We start from the raw sequence: 22,302 nt of genomic DNA on the forward strand, positions 1-22,302 counted from the left end.
CTTTCTCTCTCTCTCTCTCTCTCTCTCTCTCTCTCTCTCTCTCCTGTCTCTGGTCAAATTAAAATAAACAAATGAATAAATAAAATTAAATAAAAAATAATTACTAAAAAAATAAAAAAGTGTTTCCACAAGCAACTAGTGTAGACATTTATATAATGGATTGTTTCTTCCATGTAGATGGTGAACTAGAAGCTTGTGCCAACATCCTCACAATTCATGATTCCACCGTGAAGATGTTAAACAAGTGCCACCCTTCAGAGAGCCACATAAAAGGACTCTGGACTCTGGTTCTACCATGAGGGTGATGAACAGCCAGACACTCTTTACAGATCACAATACAAAAATCACCGTTTCACAGTGAAGATAGTGAGCTAGCCTGTAGCTTGTGCAAACCTTCATACAAGGTGATATTATTCCACAATGAAGGTGCTGAATAAGCAAGCACCTTGGGAAGCTCTACACCTAATAGAGCATGATTCATAAAGGAAGGTGGTTAACAGATGGGCACATTGTGCAAAACTGAATACAATAAAATATTAGTTCACCATGAAGATGGCGAGCAAGTTGCACACTGTGCAGACTGTATGTGATGTAGACTGGGTCCGCCGAAATGTTAGTGAACACGAAGTCAGCTTCACCACACTTCCAGCCAGTGATGCATGATTCAACTGTAAAAGTTTGAGCAAGTAGTCAGTTTGACTCAGCCTCTACTAAATGAAGTATAACAGCAAAAATGGCTATACTTTGCTTGACTGTCATAATCAATCAGGGTCAGGGTCTGACTTTGCTTGTGTTTTAGTGTTGGGCTTTTAGGGTTAGTAAATAAACAGGTTATCACTCAGGCATTACAGAGTCAGGGATAAAACCAGGTGAGGAAAGATAAAAGAATTAGAATCAAAGGTTATGGTTCAGATTAGGGGTAAAGTCAGTGTTAGTGGTTTAGGAATGAGGGTTGCATTACAAATAGAGTAGAGGTAAGTGTCATGGTAAGGTTTATGGGTAAGATTAAGGCTTGGTTTAGTTTTGGGGTTAAAGTTAGGTATTCTCTTGGTTTTTGGTCATCGTTCGTAAGAGGAGCTACTGAAAAGGTGGCTACACGGCAGTACTTAAGAAAGAAACAGAACTAGGGCCAGAACCGCCATCTTCCAGTAACTAACCAAAATGATGAACACAAAAGGAAAGTGGAGAGGCACCCAATATATGTTCTCTAGGCCTTTTAGAAAACATGGAGTTGTTCCTTTGGCGACATATATGCGAATCTACAAGAAAGGTGATATTGTAGACATTAAGGGAATAGGTACTGTTCAAAAAGGAATGCCCCACAAATGTTACCATGGCAAAACTGGAAGAGTCTACAATGTTACCCAGCACGCTGTTGGCATTGTTGTGAACAAACAAGTTAAGGGCAAGATTCTTGCCAAGAGAATCAATGTGCGTATTGAGCATATTAAACATTCTAAGAGCAGAGATAGCTTCCTAAAACGTGTGAAGGAAAATGATCAGAAAAAGAAAGAAGCCAAAGAGAAAGGTACCTGGGTTCAACTAAAGCGCCAGCCTGCTCCACCCAGAGAAGCACACTTTGTGAGAACTAATGAAAAGGACCCTGAACTACTGGAACCTACTCCCTATGAATGCATGGCATGATGGGTGTTAAAAATAAACTAATCTGTGGTCTAAAAAAAAAAAAAAGAAGAAGAAGAAACAGAACTAAAATGCCTCCTCTTCAAACATACATGATGGTAGAAACAGAAGATACAGAATCAACTATCATACAGTACAGGAGCTTAAACACCTGTGCTCAATGATAGAGAAAGTAGTGTCAGAGCACTTGGAATGAATTAGAGAATTGGGAGAGGGAACAGAAATGTGCAAGACAGACTAGCCACAAAATCAAATTATTGAAATAAATGCAAAACAAGAGAAACCCTTACAGAATGAAGGGGGAAACTAAACCCTGATAAAACAAAAGACAAAGGAAGACCAAGAGATACAATCTACACATCATTAGACCATCTAGAACAGAAGACAAATTAAGGAGCTGAAACAATTATTCAGGAACTGTTTGAACAAAATCTCCCAGAGTTGAAGAGCCAACTAGATCTACAAAAAGAAAAAGCACACAGAGTACCTTTAAAGTTTGACAGAAGGAAAGCAACAAGTAGATATATCCTGGTAAGGTTTTTAAATTTCAAGAAAAAATTAAAATTTTATGAGTATCCAGACAGAAAGAAACAGGTTACCTGTAACAGGCAAAAGTCAGACTGACGTCAGCATTTTCTCATGCAACTCCAAATGCTAGAAGACAATGGAACAATATCTACAGAGTCTTAAGGGAAAATAATTTAGAGCTAGGAATTGTACACCTTGCCAGGTTGTTATTTCTCTGTGCAGGTAACTGGAAGATATTTTCAGATATGCAGGGTTAAAGAAAGTTTATCAATCTAGAACCTTCCCTGAACACTCTGCTGCATGATTTACTGCAGACAGCAGAGAACATGAATCAAAATAAATGCAGTAGGGAGGCAATTGTAAGAAAAAACATTCAACCATTAAAACTAGTTAAGGAGCATTAAGTTTAAATTGTTATATATAAGGTGATAAAAGTGAGTACAAAAGTAGATTTATAAGCGAAAATTTTTGTTTATATACTTTTAAACTGAAAAGTCATGTCAGATGTTTACTCTTGTACAAATAGGTACTGTATTATTCTTAGTATGTCGTGTTGTAGATAAAGACAGGCGTTTTCTTAAGCTGAGCATAAGTACAGTCAAAGTGCTTTGTCATTGTGGACAGGACTAGTGAAGGCATTCCAAATGTTAATCTGACAAAACTGGAGAAAGCAGCTGGTACAGTTTTATTTACCTTATTTCTAATTATAGAGGGGAAAAGGCAAGATTGTCCATAATTTGATCACCAATAGTATAAAACAATTGGATAGGGGATGGACGAAACCTTGTTTTATGTACATGTTACACAAAGAAAAAACATACTTTCTGTGTCTTTAATAGTTCATATGAACAAATTTGATGTTGAGGTACGTGTTAAGACAAATAGAACATGTACATACTATTTTGGATTAGAGAGAAAGAAGTGAAAACAGTGTAGCAAAATAAAAACATCAAGGATGGATAAAGTAGACTCAAAGAGGCATAGATGAGTTATACTCATGTACTGGTTGAGTATCCCTATTAAAAAGATGCCTCACTGTAAAAAAAAATTCTTAAAAAAAAAACTTTGACCGCATGGCATTCCCTTTTGAAAAAGCAATGTAATACACTGTAAAGTTATATGTAATCCAATGTAATATAAAGAAGATTATGATGATAATCAAATTTTTTTTTAATTTTAAAAAAAACTTTGACCACCATGACTACATGTGAATCTCCCCTTAGTTTTTGGAGGCTTGAGCAAAATGGAGGATGAGAAGCAGAAACAACCTGACAGTATTAATGTAGGAATTGAAAATTTGCAATATATTTTTTAAAATTGATAGTGGGGCAAATGGGAATGAGCTTTATTGTATCGAGTGAGAATAGAATAAAATGCCAATATTCCATATAGACAAGTTAGTGAATTGTGAACACTTGATTAAGAAGTATATTGCCACTAGCCGCCTACTTTCAATTGAGAAGAAAAATAATGTAAATTATATAGAAAAGGCAAGTATAAATGCCTCATGGGATGTGTGTGATTACACATTTATCATATTCTTCATCAAGACGTAACATATACAGGATTATTCTTTTCTTTTCCTATTTCGGAAATATTTTTATTTATTTCTATTTTAAATTTTATCTACTTAGTTATTTACATTTTTTAATACATTCAATCACATTATTTAGCTTACAAAGTGAACATTTCAAAATGTGAACATTTCTCCCTGGTCCAGTTGATCAAAATATAACAACACTACATCACGGTCCCGACAATGCTCTGTCTCCGTATCCCTCCTCCAAATGTCCTTCCCCAGGCCTCACTCCTCCACACACACCACATCTGGCATTCACACTCCTCTGTTGTGTTTGTACATCCTTTAGCCCATCAGCTTCAGTCATAGAATGCGGACACTTGGTATATATCAAAAACTAAGGGGAGGTTCACGTGTAGTCACGTTGGTCAAAGATTTTTTTAAGAAATTTTTTTTAGAGTTATGAAAGTTTTAAGTCAAATAAATGAGCAAAATCCAAAATATAATGTCTAGTTACCATCTAAAATTTTATTAGAGATCTTTAAATTCCTTAGCAGTAGTAGTTTCTTCAACTAAAGTGCAAATAAAATGATGGAAGAAAACAACCTGCACTTGAGTTAAAAGTGGTACTTAGGAGAACGATGTACTTGTCATAGGCATTTACTATGGAAGGAGCACAGCCGTTTATATGGTCTAGACAAGGTCCAAAAAGAAACTGAAATACTTTATGCCATTTACCCAAACACTTTGTAATCTTTCACATAGCTTTCTTTTTTGTTTTAGTGTAATTATACTTTTAGAGAATGTTTGATTGAACATCCTTTTCTGTTGAATGTCTTACAACTTTGTGGGATCTGAAGACATTCTGAAAGAATAATCTCTATGGTAGGAGAAAATTAAAACATGGAGAAATGTAATAAAAGTATATGGAAAAAGAAACTAAGTATATTGTATGCTAAGTATTTTCATGTAAATAGTGAACATTTATTAAACATTTACTATGTATTTGACCTGGCTGGAACACTCCGGGAGTGCTGGTTGAGGCAGTCTGTGGAGCTTTCCCTGGGACAGTGATGGGGCTGAGCTCCCCTGGCTCCCCAGACACAGTCAGCTGCCTCTGCAGGGTTCTGGGTCTGCTCCTCTGCTTGCAGAAGAGCTTGATCAGGGCACAGAGACTCCTCCCTTGGGTCTGTAGGTCTCCTTTGGCAGAGGCTTTGAGTCCGATTCGCCACAGCCAGCGCTGCGAGAGATTGAGAGGCAAGTATTCCTGTAGAAATGAGTTGCACAATAGAGAAGGCACTTGCTGATGCCAAAGCTCTTGTTGAAAGGTTGAGAGATCACGATGATGCAGCAGAATCTCTGGTAGAGCAAACCACAGCTCTCAACAAGCAAGTGGAAGCAATGAAGCAGGAGCAGGAAGAAATTCAAGAACTTAATGAGGTTGCAAGACATCGGCCATGGTCCACATTAGTTATGGGAATTCAGCAAGAAAACAGACAAATAAGAGAACTGCAACAAGAAAACAAAGAATTACGAACAACACTGGAAGAACATCAGTCTGCCTTGGAACTTACAAGGAGCAAGTATCGAGAACAAATGTTTAGATTGCTAATGGCTAGCAAAAAAGATGACCCTGGTATAATAATGAAGTTAAAAGAGTAGCACTCCAAGGAATTACAAGCACATGTTGACTAGATAATTGAAATGGCAGCAGTTATGAGAAAAGCCATAGAAACTGATGAACAACAAGGAGAGAGATCCTGCAGATAACCTGAGAATCATTTTTGAACCTTAGGAAAGATGATGCATCAGAAAGTACATCTTTGTCAGCCTGAGTGACCAGTAGTGACCTGAGCCTGAGTAAGAACTGAAGAACTTCTAAGTCTGAGCTACTTATCACATGGGTCCATGTAGCCATCAGGACTGACCTATAATGAATGAATGAACAGAAAACTCAATCTCAGTCAACCCTTTGTTTTGTTTTTTTTCTATATAATATGTATAGTACATTGGCTAAGAGCAACAAAAAATGCATAGTCAATGGTTGCAGACTTTATTCCAAAACATAATTGAGAAGTGGAAACCAAGCCATTGTTAATTGGTAAAAAATGAAAAGGTTTTCACAGTCACTGCTGTCAGCAGTGTTGTGGGATGTCTGAATGATACTTAGAGAAACTTGAATATTTCCAGTAAATGTTTGGTAATTCTTAGAATTATCCCATTTTAAAAATGTGAACTTTTACCACAGTTTTGTGAATGGAAGATTAGACTAAATGTAATTCTTCCTGTTGGGGTCAAAGTTAAGTAAGTAGCTTTAAGTACCATGAGAATTTAGCTTTAGTGATTGTCTGTTTATTTTCCCATTTAAATTTTTGTCAAAGAAAATTCAGTTTTAAAGGATATAGGAAAGTTTTATATGCACTATAAACAGATGGGGACATTTTATTTTAACTAATTTAGCATAACTGATAGCAGCTAACAGATGTATACTTTGTTTCCATGTATGAAATATTTCAGGAATGAAAGAGAAGGAATACTACTTTCTAAGAAAGAAGATCTTATAATAGACATATTTAGTAGGTTAAGCTACTCCTTTGAAAGAATTAAGTTTTGGTTCTAAGTCAATAATGAAGATGATATTTTTCTCTTCTCTGGTTGCTCTTCAAGGATATGTAGGTATTTAGCTTACAGTGTTGAAATATTTTATATAGCAAGATAGGTATGGTAATTTCAAAGTACATTGGAAATTCCTTCAGCTAACAGGACCTTTTTTTTTTTAAGTTCTTGAGATGTAGAAAAAATAAATTAAAATTTCAAGAAAAAATTTGTGGGTCTATTTTTAAGCTCCATCTCGTCCTCATAACCGGTAAGATTTTTCTTAGAACCTTTCAGTTGAAAGAGTATGGGGGGAGAGCCTATAGATCTATGGATTTAGAACTATTTGTTCTCTTTATTTTTAAACTATCAGATATACTGTATGTAAATTTTTAAAAAGTTACCAGATACAGAAATGTGCTTTAACATCATTTGAAACCTAAATTTATATTTTGTGGTGATTAGAGAATAAAAGGATGGATGTCAAATATGGCAAAAATATTATACTCATTTATTTTTAATACATATGAAAAATTAGCACAAGTAGAAAATGCTACTTTTGAGTATATAATTTGTTAAAGAAATATTACCTTACATGGAAATTTTTGTGTATAATTTCATATATTGGTAAAATTCAAAACTACTTTTCACTTCTGAATTTTTCTATCTTAGGTTTAGGGTGGTTGGGGTAGATGGGGCTGATTGAATAAAAAAGGGCTAGTGGCCCAAATATTACATAGATTGCTTTTTTCATTTTGAGGACTTAATTGATATTAAATGAATTAGTTTTTATTTTAAAACTTTTCTATTTTGGGGTGGAAGTATCCTTAAATTAATTGCACATTCATTCAGTTTTTATTCCAAGTAAGAATTTAAGAGTGAAAATAAGCTACATAGTTAAAATGATGTCTGAGGCAATTCACTGAGGCAGCTCTGTTACAAAACATTACTTGACAAATTATTATTTTTGTAATCAAATAAGCTGAGTTATTTATTCCTGGTCTTCTTCCTTGGATATATTCTTTAGGCCTTGGTTTCTAAATTTACTTTGTTATTTAGTGACAGTCGTCCATCCTTTTATTTTTTTAAACATAATTTATGCCTGAGAGTATGTACTGAATAAGAGCCTATTTTATCAGTAAAGATGAGTGATTAAAATAAATAAATAAATAAATAAATAAATAAATAAATAAATAAATAGATTCCTATTGGTTCAGAAACCAGTCTATAACCTAGGATGTACTGATTTGTATAAAACAAAATAAAAGCATTTAAAGATAATGAAACTATAAGTCATAGAAATAGAGTGCAACTTTTTTACTAACATCCACGCATATAACAAGGTGTTTTGCATTTATAAAACAGACAATATAAGATATAACACCTAGAAACTATGAGTAAGTAGCATAGCATTCACATAAAAAGTAAATGTTCCATATCTTGATGTGGTTGGTACTTTTACTGATGTAAAAAGAAACATGCATATTTTAAATATTGTGCATTTAAGATTTGTATTTTATGTACCTAAAATTCATAGAGTAATCCTTCAATTTAAAAGGATACATACAGTAAAAACTATTGGACTCTGACCTCAACACTTATAATCATTGACAAGTAAATGGAAAGCTACAGGATAGGTAAAACAGTTAGCAATTGTGATTGTGGGGAACCAGCAGTTAGTGTAATGGCTATGTCGCTGGACTCCCACGTAGTCGACCGCGGTTCAGGTCCCAGACCCGGTGGCTTAAAACCCACGCCGGGCGCATGTGCGTGCGTGCCCAAGATCCCGAGAGGAGAATGGAGGAAAAGGGATTGCGGTGTGACCATCCCCCCAGGGGGTGATTTCTCGGTTTCTGTCTCTATGTCTCTCTCTGTCTGTCTGGCAAGCTCACGTGCCCTATAGCAAAAACCTCTCAAAAAAGAAAGAAAAAAAAAAAGAATTGTGATTTTGTGTGTGTGTGTGTGTGTGTGATTAATATACATTACTTTGTACCTTATTTGCATTCTTTTCAAATTCTGAAATCTCTAAATGATTAATACTAGGATGCAGGGATGACTTTATTGAATTCCTAAAAAGCACAAATGATCATGGTTGCAAAAAAAGCCTAAGAAAGTAAATAAAGTTTAAACACTGAAAAAAAAGTTAGGTCTTATCTCAAAGAACTAAATAGCATACCCTAATGAAGTTATACTTTTATTTCTAGTCCACCTTCAACAATTTTGTAATGTTAAGCAAATTTTTCTTGGAAGGAGATGACAGAAATTCTTCAATGTTCACAACTAAGTATGTTAGGGCTGACTTACAAGTATACTTAAAAATAATATACCAAATTTTATTCGCCCAGTGACTAGAAACTCAACATCATACTTAATGGTTGTTATTGTAATGTGTTCAAGGTCAGAGTCACCAATTATCCAATATTAAGTATGTAACAGTCAGAGAAGACCTATATGAATATGCTACCAAGGCAAAGCTAAGCATGTAAGTGATCGCTTTGAAAGTACACTCACAAGTAGAATAACAGAAAGTATTTTCACAAGGTGAGCTTTCTCAAGAAAATTAATTTCATACTCAGTGGATTTTGTTCTAGTGTATGTCAGGCCAAAATAATCATTTTACAATGTTAAGCAGCATATGGCACTTGGAAAAGACACAGTAAAATTTTTCTAATTCTGAAACTAGCACAGCAGTTTTCATTTATAAGTACTCTTAGTAACGGATGAACAAAAAGTCTTTTACCATAGCGAGTTACTGCATTTAACAAAACATCATAGTTAATGTTACATTGGGATTTTCTAGACCAAGTTTATCAGTCTTCCAGTATTTAAAATATAGCAAATATAGCTCTTGGATAGGTCTTTTTTATTTATTTATTTATTTTTGTGGAGAGGTTTTTGCTCTAGGGCGCATGTGCTCGCCAGAAAGACAGAGAGAGACAGAGAGACAGAAAGCGAGAAATCACCCCCAAGGGGGGATGACCACACTGTAGTCCCTTCTTCTCCATTCTCCTCCCGGGTTCTTGGGAACTCACGCATGTGTGCCCAGAGTGAGTTTAAGCCACCGGGTCTGGGACTCGAATTGCAGTCGACTACATGGCAGTCTGGCGACATAGCCGTTACGCTAACTGCTGACCCCTGGATAGGTCTTACATGTAAAAACTTATATGGTCAAAACTAACCATGTTTGTTTTTGCTTATAAAGTACACTTTAAAATGTTAAAACAAAAAATCTCTTCACATAGTGACTTCTCCCAAGGAGAATTTATGCTGGTGTATTCCAGGCCAACATTAGCAATCTTGTAATGTTAATCATACTTAGAGTTGGAGAAGACGAATGTGAAAATGCTTCCAAGGTGTAAAATAAGAACAGTAATATTTGTGTATAAAGTACACTTAGAAACAGAACAGTAGAAAGTTTTTTGCACAGTGACTTATTTCAAGACATTAAATGTCATATAAAGTGGATGTGATGCTAATGTGTTCCAAGCCAAACTCAGCAATCTTGCAATGTGTAGCATATAGAACTTCAAAATATATGTGAACATGCTTGCAAAGCCATCATTAAGCATTTTTTATTTTATTATTGTTATTTATGCATTCAATACATCATTTAGATTGTAAAGAGATTTTATCCAGCATCATACACATCTCAGTCCAGTCAAGAATACTATAAACATCCTCATCAACAGATAACTAACCATATCTGTGACCCACGAATATCTTTTTATTTTATGTATTTATTTATTTCAAGTTCTTTTATCCATTTAATCACATTATTTAACTTGCAAAGTGAATATTCCAACGTGTGTCCATTTCTCCCCAATCCAGTTGATAATACTATGAAGTTATCTTCAACAGATAATACCCCATTTCTTTGTCAAGTATTTTAGTTTTCACATATAAGGTACACTTGGAAAAGAAATGACAATGCCCTTCACGCAGTTACTCTACTCTTTTTTTTTGGGGGGGGAGAGGTTTTTGCTATAGGGTGCATGCACTCGCCAGACAGACAGACAGATAGAGACAGAAAGCAGGAAATCACCCCCCAGGGGGGATGGTCATGCCGCAATCCCTTCTCCTCCATTCTCCTCTTGGGATCTTGGGCGCGCCCGGCGTGAGTTTTAAGCCACCAGGTCCAGGACACGAACCGCGGTCGACTACATGGGAGTCCAGCGACATAACCATTACGCTAACTGCTGGTCCCTCACACAGTTACTCTACAAAACTCTCCTGTAGTGACAATTGAATACAGTAAAGTAACAGGATAGAAAATCAACATACAAAAACCTATAGTATTTTTATACACCAATGGTGAACAGACTGAGGTAGAATTGAAAAAAGCAATTTAATGTACAAGAGCCACACAAAAAATATATATCTAGGAATAAAACTAGCCAAAGAAGTCAGAGACCTCTATAAGGAAAGCAATGAAAAACTAAAAAGTCATCGAAAATGACATAAATGACATAAAAAAGTGGAAAGACATCCTATATTCCTGCATTGGAAGAATTAATATAACCAAAATGTCAATCCTACCCAAATTAATCTAAAAATTCAATGCCATCCCAATCATGTGCCTGACCACAGTTCGAGTCCCAGACGTGGTGACTTGAAAATCCTACTGGGCACATGTGAGCACATGCCCCATACTGCAGGAGGAGAATGGAGAAGGGAATGCAGCATGGCCATCCCTCGGGGGGTAATTTTTCACTTTTCCTCTCACTGTCTTTCTGTGTCTCTCTCTGGTGAGTGCATACACCCTATGGCAGAAACCTAAAAAAACAAACAAACAAAAATGTAGGGAGAGGCCAGATCTGACCTTTGAATACTAGCAGAGACATGGTTCTTATGCTGACCCTGCAGGGCTAGCAAAAGCTTCAAGGACATGATCCTGCTTTCCTTATGTCAACACGCAGAGTGGTATTGATTAAAGGAAACTCTGTATCAGTCCGAGAAGGCCCAGGGATAGAAGAGGAAGCTTGCATAAAACCTCAGGATGCCAGGTGGTCCACATCTCCAGCTGATAACGTCAGAAAACAGCTGCCTTTGCATTCCATGCTTCTCTCCTTTTTTTGCCCTATAAAACAATGAACTCCAAAGTAGCAAAGACTGCCTCCACCAGAGGAGTCTGGACCACCCAACCCCCACTTTTTTCTACTAGCATATCTGTTTCTTTCCAATCTACCCTCACTCCCCCTCAGGTTCATGTTTCCCTGCACAGGTCATGGCAAAAGTGGCACCTGGACATGGGGGCTTAAGAATGAGAGAACTACAAAGAATCAGGTGAGTGGACACTCCTGAGTCTAGCCAGAAGTAATAGAGCAAGGTTGGGATTGAATTAGAGTCGTGTGTAAGAGATGGAACACAATTGTCTAAAGAGAGATATGTATGCCCAAATGTTGTTTTAAGTATTAAAAGCTAGGGACAGAGACCAGCGCATGGCATAATGGTTACATCACTGGACTCCTACCTACAGAGTCGATCATGATTTGAATCCCAGACCCAGTGGCTTAAAACTCACGCTGGGCACAGGTGCATACATCCCCAAAATCCCAAGAGGAGAATAGAGGAGAAGGAATTGCAGTGTGGCCATTCCTCCAGGGGGTGATTTCTCACTTTCTGTATCTCTGTTTCTCTGTGCTTCTGCAGCAAGTGTACATGCCCTATAGCAAAAATCTCTCTAAAAAAGACACAAAACAAAAAACTAGGGATGGTAAGTCTTAAACAATTATAGCAATTCCTGGACTTTGTGCACGAAACATGCCCCTGGTTCCTGGTACAGGAAACGATAAATGAGGAGACCTAGAATGAGGCCATAAAAAGGAAAAAAATAAATCAAGGAGCAATGGTGAAATCTGTTATTTGCATGTGTATATATGTGTGTGTAAGCATCCATGTTATATATTATATATTACATGCCTTTGTGATCAAAGGCCTAAAGGAATTCCATTCCATTTACTATATAAAAAGAGTGCTCCTGCCGGACGCCTACTGATGTCGCTGGCCTGGCAGTGGCGGCTCTCTGGACTCCAGCCTGCAGTTCTGTGAGGGCAAGCCCAGGCAAGAAAGGGCCGGAAGTGGGAGAGGGTGAGAGAGCAACTGACTGCAGGATAAAGGGAGGCTGCACATGACAGAGCACTCCACTACTCACTTGAGGGCTGCGGGTGCAGCAGCCTGTTCCAGACCCTGCTGTCTCAGAGCCAGCGACAGGAGGGTGAGGAGGAGCCAGAGCCAGGTTCCTGCAGCCCTTGTCTCCCTCAGCGCCTGGCTGCCACCACCACATGCAGTCTCTGGATGCTCCCCGCTCTGGCTGCCTCTCCAGTCCATGTGGTGGGAGGCGGCCCAGGAGGATATCCAAGCCCTGGGTTTCTGCCTTTTTCACAGCCTGGAGGAGTTGAAGGACACGACCCATTCTGCAGCCCTGCTGGCACAGCTCAAGTCCTCTGATGCGCACCTGCTCTGTGATGTGCCCATCGAGATGGTGACTCCAGGCAGTGGGCCTGGCACAGGTCGCCTGTTTTCCTGCGACCGCAACGTGCTGGCAGCATGGGTCCCTGTTTCAAGAGCATGTTCATGGGCGGCATGTGCGAGAGTCACCAGGTGAGCATGACCATGCATGAGGTGGACGCAGAGTCCTTCGAGGTCTTGGTCACTACTGCTACACTGGTCGCTGTGCCTGAGTGAGGCGAATGTGCAGTGCCTGTGCGAGGCCTGGGACATGCTGCAGCTGGAATAGGTGCCCATGCCTTTGACCACCACAAGCTGCGGTGTCAAGCCCAGTCCTTCATAGCTCACAACTTCAGGCAGCTCAGCCGGATGGGTTCCATTATGAAGGAGACCCTGGCTCAGTTGCAGGCCGTCCTGCGCCCGGATAGTCTGGACATAGAGAGAGCAGCGGTATGCCACGTGGCTGTGCAGTGGCTGGAGGCACCCAAAGAGAGAGGTCCCAGTGCTGCTGAAGTGTTCAAGTGTGTTCGGTGGATGCGCTTCACTGGAGAAGGCCAGGACGACCGGGAAGGGCTGCTGACCAAGCCCATCATGAAGAAGGACTGCCTGGACGTTGTTGAAGGGGCCCTGCAGATGCGCTGTGGTGACATGTTGTACAAGTTTCTGGTGCCAAAGTCAAATAGCAGCAGCTCTGCTGTTTCTGTGGCAGAAAATCCACCCAGAGGTTGGGTGTGCAATGCCAAGGAGATGGGGATATTCTTTGGACATTCCAGAGATCCTTTTCTCTGCTATGATCCATACTCAGGGGACATTTTTATGATGCCATCACCTTTGACCGTTTGGCCCACACTAAGACTATCACCTCTTCAGCTGTCTGTGTCTCTCCAGACCATGACATCTATCTAGCTGCCCAGCCCAGGAAAGACCTCTGGGTGTGTAAGCCAGCTCGGAATAGTTGGCAGCAACTTGCAGACCGTTTGCTGTGTCGAGAGGGATGTGGCCTACCTCAGTGGCTACATTTACATTTTGGGTGGGTGAGCCCCTGCTACTGGAGTTAAATGGAAGGAAGTGGAATGCTACAGCGTTCAGAGAAACCAGTGGGCACTCATGGCTCCTGTACCTCACTCCTTTTATTCCTTTGACCCAGTCGTGGTTCAGAACTATCTTTATGCTGTGGACAGTAAGCACATGCTCTACTATGATCCCAGCCATAACATGGTGCTGAACTGTGCTTAGATGCGGTGACTTTCAGGAAGCATGTGTCTTCAATGATGAGATGTACTATGAAGGTCTACAGCCCAGCCAGGGTAGAATGGAGGTGGCTTAGTAGTATTCCCTTGGACTCAGAGACCCACAACTACCAGATGGTTAATCATGGCCAAAAGTTGCTTATCGCTTCTACCACGCCACAATGGAACAAGAACCGGGTGACTGTGTATGACACTAGGGGACACCAGTGGATTAATGTAGGTACCATGTGAGGCCTTTTACAGTTTGACTCTGGCTTTATCTTCTTCTGCACCCGAGTTTATCCTTCTTGCCTTGAACCTGGTCAGAGTTTCATCACTGAGGAAGATGATGCACGAAGTGAGTCTAGTACTGAACGGGACTTAGATGGATTCAGTGAGCTGGGCTCTGAGTCAGGAAGTTCAAGTTCTTTTCCCGACGATGAAGTGTGGGTACAAGTAGCAGCTCAACGAAATGCACAGGATCAGTAGGATTCTTCTTTATGAATATTTTGAAACACCAAGTGGTTTCTACTGCGATGGAATGTATCTTGAAAGATATCCTTTCTTTTTCCTAAAAAAAATTTACCATGACCACAGGTTTTATTTAGAAAGGATAATATTTTGAAATAGTGTAATGTTAGAAAAGTTAGTCCACTAAATCAACCTATTTAGTAATTTACTTTTATGTTAAAAGTCCCAAACTAAAATATGCAAAAATTAACTATATAATTGAATAGAATGCTTGGATTTTTTTTTCATTGTTCAGATATTCTTTGCACTAGTGGATTGTCTTGGTGAGTTAATATGTTTATACTTTGATTATCCTAATTTAGTCTCCTGTTAGTTTTTATATTCTTCTGCAGGAATTTAACTTTTTCATTTGTATAATAGGAAACTGGATTAGGAATTATTGATAGGATTTTGAAGGTGAATTTTTTTCCCTTCAAAATAATGATAGTAGTAGATTACCAAAATATTTGATTAGTTTTTAGTATTCTAAGTTAAATATTGTTTATTAAAGTTTAGTTTGGCATTCTTCTACAAAGAAAAAAATTGAGTATATAAATTAAGGTTACTGAATAGTGATTTCATTTTGATAATGTGCAGAATGGCCTTACAATCTTACAAAAAGCAAAGAAAAAAATTAGGATTCTACCCTTTCAAAAGAAATTTAGTTTTCATTTTGGAATATAAGGTATATATTTGCCAAATATGACCAAATTATTATCTAAAAATATCTATTTTAGTAGTATCACTAATTATTTAAAAGCTCTTCTAAACCAAAAGAGAGAGAGAGAAATAATTTCCTTCATAAGTTCTTTTTTTTTTTTTAAAGAAAAACAAAAACAAACAAACTATACCTGATCCATGCTTCATTGATCAGAGGGACAATCCTTTTTTCACTGGACATATAATTGGGTAATATATAAAGTTTTGTCCATTGGTCATGCCTTGCCTTAAAAAAGTTTGTTTGCTTCCTTAAAATATTTTGGTTGTCATATTTTGGTGTTTGTCTTAGAGAATTCTTCAGCGAAGAGTGATTTATTCTTTACCATTTTGTGAAGTAATATTGGTTTTAATAGTATGTATAAGTTAAAAACAATATTTTATTGAGGTCCGTAGTTACCGTGATTATCAACTATCAAATCAAGTGCCAGGAAAGATCTTTAAAACTCAGTTGTGTGTAGAACTGTTTTGTGTAGCACTGAAATATTCTGTCAGTTTTGTAAGTCACTGTAAATGTTCTTGAGTATCAGTTGGAAGGTATTTTTCTATTAAAAGTTGACAATTAAAGAGCATAAGTGGATTATGGCATTTGGGGCCGAAAGTGAAAGTATGCTTTCTCTAAAAATATTTCCTTGAGGGACCAGCAGTTAGCGTTATGGCTATGTCGCTGGACTCCCACGTAGTCGACCATGGTTCAAGTACCGGACCCTGTGGCTTAAAACTTACATCGGACGCATGTGCGTGCGTGCCCAAGATCCTGAGAGGAGAATGGAGGAGAATGGATTGGGGAGGGGCCATCCCCCCTGCGGGGAGATTTCTCATTTTCTATCTCTCTGTCTCTGTCTGTCTGGCGAGCTCACGTGCCCTATAGCAAAAACCTCTCCAAAAAAAAAAAAAAATTTCCCAGAACAGTGGTACACATGATTATTTTATTGTGATATTTGTCTATGTTCTATGTTTCTCTGTCAACCATGTTCTTATCTTTGTTTTTGCCACCATATGTAAGGGAAATTCCAGAGACAGAAGCTAAATTGCACAAAACTGACTTTGGTAAATACAAGATAACATAGGTGCTTATTTTTTGAACATTTAATAATACATTTAGTTGTCCCAATATAGAGACATGATAAATGGTGTACCTGTACATATACAGATATTTATGGTGTATAAATTTTCCTGTACTCACTTGGAATTATCTTTCTGAATCTTTGTCCAATCACATGCTAATTTCTTTTCTACATTTATTTATTCTCTAGTGACAGAATGCTAACATTTCTTACACGGTGGCAGTGGAACAGAGAAATCTGGTTCAGGAGAGGGAACAAAATTTTTCACTGAAAAAAAAAAAAGATAAAAGGATAGAAAATCAAAAGCCCACGAATAATGTTTTCTTTCAGCTGTTTGAAGAGTCTGCAAGACACTCCTGTTTACCATTATTTCTAGTGAAATAAGATGCCTGTCCTGGCAGTGTTTTGTTGCTTCAAGAGCCTTGCTTAGTGGCCTGAGGCAAATTTTGTTCAATGTGCTATCTTGGATATTTTAAGTAGTTCTCTTAACTTAGAAAGCCATTTCTTGGTAATATTACTTTTGGCCAACTTTTTCTTCACTGTTAACTTCTTGTTGATAGCTTTTTGTTTGTAAAATTGAAAGATGACAGGGCTTAGCTCAACCAGATTACCCATCTGCAGAATTAAGGTATGCAACTGATTTATAAAAAGCAAGTTGTCCAATTTGTAATTTTCAACCTTTAAGTTAAAGCCCAGGCTAAATAATAGTGATAACTCAGATTATAGTGAAGTTTTCTTGGGGAAAGATTTTGGTTTTGTGAAATAATTGTGAATTAGGGAGTAAATGTTACCTATTATTTTATAGATAAGTGATTTGTACGTGGTTCGTTAAATAAAACTGGTTCTAGAATCTAGAAAAAAAAAAGAGTGCTCGTACAAATTATTTTAAATGCTTTTTAAGTTCACACAACTTAAGATCTCTGACAAATAAGCCAGCTTCAATTATGGTTAATAATAATAATAATAATAATAATTAAACAAAGTTCTTTACAATTTTCAACATACAGTTTTATCCAGGGGTTTATTAATCAGGCAACATCATGTTTTTCTTTATATAACTAATTTAATAAAACCACTGGTATTTAAGGTATATGTTATATATTACATGGTGGGTAGCTAACTGAAAGAAAAAATGGATTTATGATTAGCCTTCTCTAATATCTTATTTCTTACAGATAATCAAGACCTAATGGTTAAGGGACCAGCAGTTAGAGTAATGGCTATGTCTCTGGACTCTCACATGTAGTAGACCATGGTTTGCGTCCTGGACCCGGTGGCTTAAAACTCACGCCCAGTGCATGTGCGTGCGTGCCCAAGATCCCGAGAGCAGAATGGAGGAGAAGGGATTGCACGTGGCCGTCCCCCCTGGGGGGTGATTTCTCGCTTTCTGTTTCTCTGTCTCTGTCTGGCAAGTGCACATGCTCTATAGCAAAAACAAAACAAAACAAAAAAAAAAAAACAAAAAACCTCTCAAAAAAAAAAAAAAGACCTAGTGGTAAAATTTTATATGCTTATAGATAAACAGTCTTATCCTAACATTTGATTTTTGGCTCTCTTATGACTCAGTAGCAGGACTACTGGTGCAAAACAATAGAAAGTAAATGTTATATTAAAAATAAAGATAATTTGATATGTTGTCCCTATATTAGTCTTTGGGTCATTTTGTTTACCTCTGGAAGCTATATCTGGTCTCTGTAGTCTGCCATGTATTCTGTCTTTAGTTTTTGTGCCAGCAAACAATGAGTTAACCCCTTTACATCCCTGAGGTGCTTGGAAAACATTTAACTTTCATTTTCTACTGACAGTTAAGTATTTAAGCTTTTTGCTATCTTTAATAAGGTTCCCCCAAAATCAAATTCTAAATTGAGTTCTTTTTTTTTTTTTGGAGAGGTTTTCACTATAGGGCGCGTTTGCTCTCCAGACAGACAGAGAGAGACATAGAGACAGAAAGCGAGAAATCACCCCCCAGGGGGGGATGGTCACGCCGCAATCCCTTCTCCTCCATTCTCCTCTCGGGATCTTGGGCACGCACACACACGCGCCCAGAGTGAGTTTTAAGCCATCGGGTCTGGGATGCGAACCGTGGTCGACTACGTGGGAGTCCAGCGACATAGCCATTACGCTAACTGCTGGTTCCCTAAATTAAGTTCTTTTCACCTCAAAATAACTTTTGGATGTTTACAGAGGGTCCCTTAAACATCCAAAAGAGAGATGTTAAACCAGTCAGGCTTATGTTCATATGTTAAATGATGGCGGGAAGCACTCAAGTTGAGTAATTTTAATTTTCTTTGCATTATATTTAAGTCACCTGTATAGATATGTTATATGTATGTATGTATGTCCAGATTCATATATGTACTGTGTTCCAAAATAACTTGAAGGTCCTAGGAATCTATGATATGATATTTATCAGACCTGTTGTAGCTTATGTTCAACTGCTGTAAATCACAGATACAGTAATATTTGTCAGTTATAAATTCTTGTCAGAGCTTTAACTATGATTCAAGTCTTATTCTCCGCGTGTAATTGCTTTGTATGATGCCTTTCTAAAAGCTTTTTGCCGAAGTCTATTATCCTAACATGTTGAAGCTTTAAAAAAATTCACAAAGATGATGGAAAGAGAAGTTAATCTTACCAATACAGGTTTCTGATGATATAATCATTTAAGTGGGTAAAAATTTCCATTGGAGAACCTTACAGGTTTTCTGAACTGCTAAGTCAATCATTAAACAAAACCAAAATTAACCAAAAGCAAAAAAAAAAAGTTTTGACAAAATTGCATTCAAAATAGCCAACACGAATATACACTATCTAGTACTTCCTGACCCACTGCCCAAAATTGCATGTAAATTACTTTTTTCTATATTTTTTCCTTTTATTATTTGTTGTGCATTGCCTTTTAATAAAATATGATTACTCATAATCAAAGGTGATGGCTACAGTCCTTCAGATCATCGGCATCAGTTTCATATTTTTTTCTTATTGTGATTTCTGGCTTACATCTCATCATTAGACAGCTTTATGGGTACAGTGTGGTTTTTCAAAGCAGGCAGTATGTAAAAATTCAAGGATATAGAAATTTCCATCTTACTTGACAGAGAAAATTACATTATGTTGTTCATATTCAATAGAAGTTTTACTAGTTATACTTTTTTAGAAGTATATATTGAATTATTATAACATTTCTATTATTTTCATATTTCTAAACTATTGATAGATTGGCATAAGCAAATGGCTTAAACAGTGCTGCAGATAAAAATGGCATAAAACAAGAGAAACTTCTTTGAACAATTTGACAAGAAATTAAAACATCTCCAAAGAGAAATCTCGCATTTAATTGATTATGTACTTATTTTACTATCTTTCTCACTAGATTGGAAACTACATGGGGCTTGGGGCCAGCAGGTGGCATGGTGAACTCCCACATGACTGACCATGGTTCAAGTCCTAGACTTTGTGGCTTGCTTTCACACTTTCCCCCTCTCTGTCTCTGTTTCTCTCTGGACAAATTTTAAAAAATAATAATAGTGATGAATAGAATTCAATAAAATAGTGAAAAACAAAATGTCTACCTGTTCACTATAGTTTTTTGCTATCTAGCACTGAAAACTATTTGTTGATAAAATTGGATGAGCTAAATTCACATGCTAGTATATGTGAATTCACATCTGTTATTTGCTACAAACTCAAACGTTTTTTCTATTAAAGTATTCATGCAAAGGATTTTTCTCTCAGGACACAAATATTCTGTCTCACTATTTTTGAATATAACTATTTTTTTTTTCAAATTTGAGAAGTTGCTGAAAAACTGCATCGTTCATTGAATTGCATTATATATATATATTTCTTTTTTTGAGATCTTTGCTATAGGGCACGTATGCTCACTGGAGAGACAGATAGAGAGACAAAGACAAACTGAGAAATCACCCCCCTTGGAGAATGACCACACCACAATCCCTTCGCCTTCATTATCCTCTCAGGATTTCAGGCAAGCATGCCCATGGGCCCAGCATAAACTTCAATCCACCAGTTCCGGGACTCGAACCGTGGTTGATTACATGGGAGCCCACTGCCTTAACCACTACACCACCAGCTGGCACTGCAGCACTGCATAATGTATTTGTCACAGTAGCAAGTGGAAAAGGTGATTAGTCCATGTTATCTAAAATCACATAAAATGTAAAAGTGGCTGCCATTTCGGCATCTAGGGGCCACGGTCCATAGAGTTCTTGAAGTCAGCCGCCAGTCTCAGCGCCTGCTCATAGTACTCCAGGGCCTCCTTTATTTCTTCTTTCAATTTGTAGGCAAACCCAAGGAGGCTCAAGGTTTCCAGGTCTGATGCATTTCTCCAAAGTTTCCTTAAAGCCATTCTCTCCAAAGAAGTGATAACTTTATCCCTTGTAAATGAGGGCTGCTCTAATTTTATTGCTTTTAAATAATAGGCAATTGCAGTGACTTCAGATTTCTTTTGAAATTCCTGAAATCGGCTATAAAACCATATATCTCTTGCAGGGTTTCTTCTTCCAGTGGCGTCTAGAGTAACACCTTTTGGAAAATGTCTTCAGCGTCTTGGTGATTGCCTGATTCCACGTACTTACTGGCCAGGTGTAAATACGCAATCTCAAATGTGGACTTTTCATCCATGGCAAATTTAAAATGACATATGGCTTATCTTAGCAATTTGTTGAAATTTTCTCTGTCCTGCCCTCTCAGTTGCATCATTGTAGCTGATTTTATCTGTAGTGCTTGGGGCTTGTAGGAAAGCCCTATCTGGTGATGCAGAAAAGCAGAGCAAGGCCTTTTTTTAAAAGATGAAGAACTTTACCCAAGTTCCCTCCTTTTCCATAGAATTTAGCTGCATATCAAAAGACATAGGTTGGGAACCAGCAGTTAGCGTAATGGCTATGTCGCTGGCCTCCCACGTAGTCGACTGCAGTTCGCGTCCCGGACCCGGTGGCTTAAAACTCACGCCGGGCGCGTGTGCGTGCGTGCTCAAGATCCCGAGAGGAGAATGGAGGAGAAGGGATTGCAGCGTGACCATCCCCCCGGGGGGTGATTTCTCGCTTTCTGTCTCTCTGTCTCTCTCTGTCTGTCTGGCGAGCGCACGCGCCCTATAGCGAAGAAACCTCTCAAAAAAAAAAAAAAAAGACATAGGTTTGGGAGGACTGGCTGCTCAGTGATTCATCAAAGTGCTTTTTTCCTTCAGTTTCCTCTCCTCTCTCCTGAAGCTTCAGAGCAAGGAGAACCTTAAGATAAGTATCTTCTGGATTTAACCTGATGGCCTGCCTTAGGGGGTACAGAGACTGCTTAGTCACTGTTTTGTGTTAGTCTATTAAGGCAATGCAGGCCATAGTGACGATCACATAGCCAGCCCTGAATTCAGGGTTGTCAGGGTCATTTCCAGAGCCTTTTCAAAGCAGGCCTTGGCCCATAAATAATGCTTTCTTCCACGCTTCATCAAAGCCCAGCCTTCCTCACAGTCCATCCAGGGACAATCCATATAGCAGAAGAGATTTGCAAACTTCTTGCAAGCATTCTCCACCATGTCCAGGACAGTCTGGGCTTCTGCCAGCCTGTACATGTGGTAATAGACCCAGGCATAGTTGCCCCAGGTCACTAAACTTCTCATGTCCAAGTGGTCGGCTTGCTCTTTCTGGATTAAGTCTTCAGCTTTCTTCAAGCTCTCCAGGGCTTCCTCACTCTGGACATTCAGGTGTTTCACATAGGCTAGAATGTTGTGGATTCCCACATTGTATTTAGTGTCTAGGAACTCCATCTCATCCAAGATCCTGTTTTCTTAATCAGGCATTTCAATGAACTACTTCCATGTGAAGTGACATCTCAACTGCTCCAGCCTGTCCTCGATCTGAGGATCACCAGCATTCTTACTCATGATTGCTCTGTCTTAGGCAGCAGTTCTGCAGTGTCTTGTTAGGCAGACAGGCTCCTCTCTACATGTAAATTATTAAGATCTGTAATTTAAATAAGTTCCATGAGATTGATCTAAGTCAAATTACCTGTGACAATCTATTTAGTAAACAACGCTACA

The 22,302-nt window shown here is 38.1% G+C and overlaps 4 pseudogenes; 3 read left to right on the forward strand and 1 right to left on the reverse strand.

The window, feature by feature from the left end:
• Positions 1-1,161: 1,161 nt before the first annotated feature.
• LOC106736184 (60S ribosomal protein L21 pseudogene) lies at positions 1,162-1,676 on the forward strand (annotated as a pseudogene).
• Positions 1,677-4,945: 3,269 nt separating this feature from the next.
• LOC102471503 (FGFR1 oncogene partner 2 homolog pseudogene) lies at positions 4,946-5,559 on the forward strand (annotated as a pseudogene).
• Positions 5,560-12,564: 7,005 nt separating this feature from the next.
• LOC102493063 (kelch repeat and BTB domain-containing protein 7-like) lies at positions 12,565-14,541 on the forward strand (annotated as a pseudogene).
• Positions 14,542-20,457: 5,916 nt separating this feature from the next.
• Positions 20,458-22,302, reverse strand: LOC102493471 (interferon-induced protein with tetratricopeptide repeats 1-like; annotated as a pseudogene).

The sequence above is a fragment of the Tupaia chinensis genome, unplaced genomic scaffold (genome assembly GCF_000334495.1).
Source record: "Tupaia chinensis unplaced genomic scaffold, TupChi_1.0 Scaffold000678_1, whole genome shotgun sequence".
NCBI lineage: Eukaryota > Metazoa > Chordata > Mammalia > Scandentia > Tupaiidae > Tupaia > Tupaia belangeri.